The sequence below is a fragment of the Lactuca sativa genome, chromosome 7 (genome assembly GCF_002870075.4).
Source record: "Lactuca sativa cultivar Salinas chromosome 7, Lsat_Salinas_v11, whole genome shotgun sequence".
Classification (NCBI taxonomy): Eukaryota; Viridiplantae; Streptophyta; class Magnoliopsida; order Asterales; family Asteraceae; genus Lactuca; species Lactuca sativa.
Window position 1 is genome coordinate 67579866 of NC_056629.2, and position 7730 is coordinate 67587595.

The following is a 7730-nucleotide window of genomic DNA, read 5'->3' on the forward strand; positions in this document are numbered from 1 at the left end:
CATAAAATGATATTACCCTTTCTTGAATTTAAGGAAGATGAGGTCATAGCAGAATGTGCATCAGAAGTGTGCTCCGAAGAGACATCCATGTATTATAGGCTTGGTCTGGACAAAATAGAAACCTTCATCGATTCTAAAGAACACAAAAGTATGCTAAAAGATATCTTATATGAAAATGATAGGCTAAAAATTAAATCTGAAACTATTCAAACATTTGATCTTTCAAACACTAAACTTGTCAATGAAAATAAAATAAACTTAGATAATACGTCTGAATTTGATGAGGAAAGCGAGATGAGTGAAATCTCAGTGGAGGACAAAGTTGACTACTCTAAGTAATGAAAAGTGAAACTGGGAATGAAAAACCACTAATATCATAAAACTCGGTTGAATTCGCTCGTATGTTAAAAGAACAGAAACCGAAATTCAAGGAAAAGGCCATGATCTATCAAAAGGTTTAGACTGTGCCAAATCAAGTATACGGAGTTATAGGAGTCACTCCAAAGCAAACGGCTGAACTAAGAGTCTTGGTGGAAAAAGACAATCAAGAAAGGCATAAAGATTTCTTCTGGTCAGCTCTTATAGATAATGCAGACGAAACAGTAGGCTTATCTGAGCAAACCTCTTGGAGAGTTAAATGAAGATACATAGTTGAACCCTTAAATAAAACCTCAAGTTCTGACAAACCAAGTACGAGTGGAACCAAATATATTCCTAAACAACCAAAAGAAGAACCTAAAGCACGAGTCAAAACAGACGAAGCTTAAAGAGACAAGCAAAAAGAAAGCTTCAACTTGCACAAATCACAGAAGCAGCTGGCTGAGCAAAAACGCTTAAGAAATCAACGATATGCAAAGAATCTTAATGAGCGAAAGAGTTACTGGAATTCACAAAATCTCAACTATGTTCCTCCCAAGAAAATCTCAACGGACAAGGGAAAGGAAAATTTCAGCCCAAGTTCTTACGATTGCAAGTTAAAGAACCGAAAGTCATATTTCGGTCCACAGACTAGCTTCGGTCGTAGGTCAGCTTTCGGCCCCCCTACTAGTTCTAAACCTAATTTCAGTCCTAATTCAAATCTCTGTGACAACAAACCACAAGGAAAAGCAAATTTCAAAACAAATATCAAAGGAAAAGGAAAGCTAGCTTCTGATACTAGGATCAATAACAAGCAATCATCAGCTAATCCTAGGAGCCCCACGACATCAAACAAACTAACCAACGAATTAAAATTTAAACAAGATAAAACCAAAATTAGGGTATATACAATTAAAAGAAAAGATCAAACCACTCTCATTAAACGAACATATTTGGTTGATATTTCTACTATAATTCCTTTTTCTGTGAAAGACTCACCAGGACCCAAGAAACTTTGGGTTCCTAAATATGCTTAAATTTGCAGGTAATCAGTGACGAGCAGTTTGAAGACGAATGGTATATAGACAGTGGCTGCTCGCGTCACATGACAGGAAGGAAGGAAGAACTGAGGGATTTTTGGTCCCTGAAAGATGGTGGATGTGTAAAGTATGGAAAAAATTCCTATGGAACAATCAAGGGGTATGGCATCATAACCAATGGAGATTTCTCAATTAGGAAAGTGGCGTATGTAGAAGGATGACAACACAACCTCATCAGCGTGTCACAATTAGTTGTGGGCACAGGTTTGAAGGTATCATTTGATGATGAGGGGTCTGAAATAATTGAAAAACTATCCAAAAAGGTTTTGCTGAAATCTCAACGTAAAGGAGAAATGTACCCTCTGAATCTAAACCCAATTCGAGGTACACCAGCTATTTGTCTGTTGTCAAAAGCGAATACCGATGAAAGCTGGTTATGGCATCGACGCCTATCACATCTGAACTTCAAAGACATCAACAAATTGGTTCTTGGTGACCATGTTCGAGGTCTTCCACTTCTCAAGTTCGATAAGGAGCATCTATGTGCTGCATGTGAGATGGGCAAGCAAAGCACAACGAGTCACCCTACACGTATAAATACAAAGATAGTTGAAGCACTTGAACTATTGCACATTGACTTGTGTGGACCTTCGGCTATCGAAAGTATCAGTGGTAGTAAGTACATTCTTGTAATTTGGATGATTTTTCACGTTTCACCTGGATTTCTTTCTTAAACAGAAATCAGATACAAACCCTAAGTTGAAGACATTCATTAAACACGTAGAAGTACAGTTGAGGAAGACGGTCAGAAATATCAGAAGTGACAATGGTCTGGAATTCATAAACAAAGATTTTGAGGACTTTCTGGCTGATAAGGGGATAACTCACAATTTTTCGGCCCCTATACACCACAACAGAATGGGATTGTTGAAAGACGAAATCGTTCTCTTTGTGAAGCTGCCAGAACAATGCTTATTTTCGCTGCACTACCATTATACTTCTGGGTTGATGCAATTGCCACTGCTTGCTACACTCAGAATCGGTCCCTACTTAACAAAAGATTCTCAATTACTCCATATGAGATCTTAAATAATAGGAAGCCTAATGTCAAATTTTTCCACGTATTCGGTTCAAGTTGCTTTATTTTCAACTCTAAAGAAAACCGAAATAAGTTTGACGTCAAAGCTGATGAGGGAATATTTCTGGGTTATTCTCTGTCATCAAAAGCATACAGAGTGTTGAATAAACGCTCCAAAAGGATTGAAGAGACTTATTATGTCACCTTTGATGAAAATTATATGAAGAAGGTTCAAAGGAGTGAAAGTGACCTAGGTGACATATTCCCAGAATCTGGACAAGTCTCGGTTCCAATATCCAACCTGTTCGAGGAATACATTCGGCTGTTTGATGAACCAGAGAAAGCGATTCATTCAGAAGCGAAAGCAGCAGATAAAAAAAATAGATAGTCTCAAAAAGGTCATCGATGAAACTGCCAAAGAGATGGAAAGTGAACCTTCTACAGCTAAAGGTGCACAAGCCACAAATGACTCTCCAAGCAAAGGCTCAACGTTCAAGGGGGGGAGTTCTACAACTTCAAAGACAACTGAAGTCTCTTTCAAGGGGGAGAATCCAATTCCCTTCCCAACGCATAAAGGTCCAGATGAAAAGGAAAGTATTGAACCAAAATCAACGAGTAGACGTACAATCGAGGGGGAGAATCCAACTTCCACGGGGGATGCAGACACTGGTGCTGCCTCAGGATACACTTCGCCAGTCGAGGGGGAGAAAGAGAATGACAGTACAAATGACGAAGGCGAGGGTGATCTATCAGAAGTTGAAGTAGAAGTGGAAGCTGAATTGAATCCAAAATATGACCCAAACTATCCTCCATTTGTGAAATGGACGAAGGACCATCCCAAAGAACAAACTAGTGGTGAATCCTTAGAAATTGTTCTTACTCATTCTCAACTGAAGGTGAAACAAATTGCATTATTCTCAAAACTTAAATTTTGTATGTTTAATTCGTTCATTCCCAAAATTGAGCTGAAATCTGTAAATGCTGCACTTCATCATTCTGATTGGGTTCAACCAATGCAGGATGACCTCCATGAGTTCGAATGCAACCGAGTACAAAGGTTGATTCCTACACCGAAAGATGCTTTTGTTGTCGGCTTGAAATGGGTGTTTAGAAATAAGTTAGATAAAGAGGGGAATGTTATTCGTAACAAGGATCGGTTGGTGGTAAAAGGATATTTTCAAGAGGAAGGAATAGAGTATGAGGAAACCTTCGCTCCAGTAGCACGGTTAGAATTAGTCAGAATCTTTTTGGCATATGTTGATGATAAAAACTTTGAAGTTTTCCATATGGATGTCAAATGCGCATTCTTGAATGGAGAATTAGAAGAAACAGTCTACGTTGAGCAACCACCTGGTTTTGTGAACGAAAAATACCATGATCATTGCTATGTGCTAGATAAAGTTGTCTATGGTCTAAAACAAGCACCGAGGGTCTGGTATGAAACACTAACTCACTTCTTGAAAATGTCAAAATTTAAACAAGGTCCGGTTGACCCAACCTTCTTTCATAAGAAGGAAGGCGAACATCTGATGATTGTTCAGATTTATGTTGATGATATCATCTTCGGCTCCACGAATCCTAGCTTAACAACTGAATTCAGGAAGTTGATGGAGACTAAATTTGAAATGAGTGCAATGGGTCCAATTAGTTTTATCCTTTGTTTGAATATTAGACAAGGACCAGAAGGTATATTTATCAACTAGGAGGCCTATACAAAGAACTTACTGATGAAATTCGGTATGAAGGGTGATTCAAAAGCGAAGGTTCCTATGGCATTTGGCACGAAGTTAACACTATCTCTGGAAAAACCCACTGTGGACATAACACTATATCCTCAAATGATAGGGTCCCTTATGTATCTAACAGCTAGTAGACCAGATATTATGTTTTCTGTTTGTTATTGTGCCAGGTTTCAAGCCAATCCAAGAGAACCTCACATGGTTGTTGTGAAGAACATTTTTCGTTATCTGAGGAGAACCTCATCTCTCGGTCTCTGGTATCCAGCAAGATCTAGATTCTTCATTCCAGCCTTTTCTGATGCTGATCTAGGAGGATGTGGACTGGACAGAAAGAGTACTACAGGTGGATGCCAATTTCTTGACGGGAAACTTGTTAGCTGGCAATCCAAGAAACAAACCTATGTTTCGTTATTCACAGCCGAAGCTGAGTATATTGCTGCAGCATCTTGCACTTCTCAAGTGGTATGGATTTAAAGTCAACTGAGAGACTATAGGCTAAGTATGAAGAAGATCCCTCTCTATTGCAACTCCGAAAGTGCAATAAGGATTTGTCACAATCTAGTGCAACACTCAAAAACCAAGCATATTGCACTTAGATATCATTTCACCAAGAATCATGTAGAAGATGGGAACATGGAAGTACACTTTGTTCGATCTGCTGATCAATTAGCTGACGTCTTCACTAAAGCCTTACCTAAAGCTACCATTAACAAAATTTTACAAGCCTTGCGCATGATGGAAGGAGAGCCGGTACCGAATCCTCAAATTTCTCACTAAAAATTAGACAAGCGAAATGTAGCGAACGTTCGGTCTATTTCGGCTCCAAAATTTTCGGGAACCGAAATGATCGACCGCTCGGTCTATTTCGGCTCTAGAATTTTAAGGAACCGAAATGAACCGATCGCTCGGTCTATTTCGCTTCACTCTTTTAAGATAAGATTTCAGTTGTATATCTTGTAAATTCTTTTCTCATGTCTTTCATTTGATTTAAACTTAATTATTTTATCTTTCTGTCTTTATTCTTTTTCAGAAAATTTCAAAAGCTCAAAGTGTGTTTCTTTGTTTTTCATAGGTGACAAGAGTCCCAATACAACAGAATGTGGATCTAAGGCAAGTATCTTTACTTTAAATTTGAACTAGATAAGGGTCCCTAGTAGCATGCTGTTGTATGTTGACCTAAGCCTCTACGACTTTGAGCAGGCCTTAATGATTCGATCTATACCTATCGTTTCTTCTCAGTTAGGTTGATCACATCTACTCAGTCTAGAGCGACCTTAGTCTTCTCATATGAGTTAAGAGTTTTTCTGCTTTTTCATGTCTATCTAGCAGAAGGTACTTTCGGTTCTAAAGCCACATTCCTAATATTCTCCATCTACTTTCAGTTCACAAATGTAACCCTTGAGACTCTCGGTCCTTACCACTTTGATTTATGGTTACACAACATCTGTGTTTGTGATCTTAGATACATATACCATGTGCTGAGTTAAACCCAGTATCCAACACCAATAATGAATTGACGGTGAATTAATTATTCAAGAACTTACTGGTTACTTAATGAAATCTCCTTTTATTTTTTTTACGTGGTCTTTTATGAAATTATCTACTACCAAGGCATTTCTTCCCAAAGAGATCCAGTTTATTTTTTTTAGATTTCTGCTTCCTCCTTCGTCACTATATAATATATCTAACCTACCTGTTCAACAGACCACATCGGTCTCACAGGTACTTCTTCCAACGTTCAGTTTTATGTTATGACTCGAAGTTCGGTTGAAGATAAGTTGCTCGAAGTTCGGTTGAAGATAAGCCTTTCAATGTTTATTAACAAACAATTGATCGTATTTTTAGGGAAACAACACAAGCACTTCAAGTCTCTCTTGACTTTGAAGGAAGTGATTCTTGCCCGGAATCCTCTGCTTTCTGTCTCATAATGAGACATCACTCACATCCCATACACATTTGCTTTATTTCCTTATATTTGTCACACTAATGGACAAAAATTTCAATTTTCCCACATTCTGATTGCTGAGTTATTTGAATTTCGTTCTATCTGTTGGCGCCAAGCAAGGGATTACTATGGAATTTCAAACGACGATTGAAGATAAGCTTTAGGCGTGTAAATTTGAACGGTCTTTATCCCCATGTGTGCTGACGTATACCTAGGAGTAACCACACTGTCACATCGTGCTTTTCCAGGCGACGTTTCAGAGATCACGTCATTATCATCATGATTTTTCTCTCTCTCCTGGAAATGGTATATTAACGGTTTCTTGTTTTATTTGTCTTTTATCAGCAACAAATTCTCTCAAACTTACAAGGCAAGTATACTCTGTTCATCTTCTTTCTTCGATTAAGAATGGTGACTTAATCATCAGTTCATGATCAGACGACATCATCGTCATTACTCACCATTAAGCCAAACCAAAATATGATCATCGAACTTAACCCGTTCTTGTATGATTCATATATGCTGCATGTTGTGGAATGTTTGAAATACTGCCCTTTGGTTTTAGCCCTAACTCAGGTTGAAGCTGTTCCAATGTCGCTATTATCCCAAGTCTATTCTACGGCAACTTATGACAAGAACAAAGAATGCATCTACTTTGTCATCCACGATAAGAAGGCATCGATTTCTAAAGTGAAGTTTTGTTCAATTTTGCATCTGGCTGTTGATTCCTCTGTCATCTCGCCGGACTTTATCACGACGACTCAGTTATTCTCAATGATGTACGAGATGGGATATACTGATGTGCTCACCACCATTACCAAAGTGAAGAAGTCCTGTCTACCATCTCAATGGAATGGCTTGCTCACTTTACTTATTAAGGGTTTGGCATAACGAAGTGGTGGTTCCGATGGTACCAGCCAGGGTTTCCTTACCATTCTTTATGGACTCTACAACGGGATCAATCTTGATTATGGGTCACTAATCTGGTCTCAGGCGGTGCAGAGCCTCAACACATTAACGAGGCATTCCGAAGTATATTGTGGAAGATTTTGGACTCTGATTACGAGGAAAGCAATCAATTCTTTGGAGATTCCGGTATTGAAGGATGCTCTGCTCTCCTCTATCTCTGCCTTTCATACGAAGAAGATTATTCTTTCGGATCCCCTTAAGTTTCCTCACAAGGGACAAATTCTTGTGTCCATGTTTAGGTGTGTTTCAGACCAAAGTAAAGTTATGGCTGAATATCGGAAACTTCCTCCCATTGGACCAAGAGTTCTTTCTCCAGAACAACAAGCTGCTCTAGATGTCGTAGACAAGCCTAACAACCGAGGGAAACGCATCTCGAAGAAAGAACCTACTGAGGAGGGCAAGTCTAAGTCCTTTAAGTCAACAAAATGCAAGACTGGTGAAGGGGAGTCTTTTCATCAAAAGAAAAAGAAGCTAAAGAAGATGGCACGAAGGTCGAAGAGTCCCACTCCTCCATGTTCCGAATAGGCCGATGACAATGAAGATGAGGGAGGTCATCACGACTCACCAAGGGGTAACACTCCTCCCCGATCACCTACTCCAAC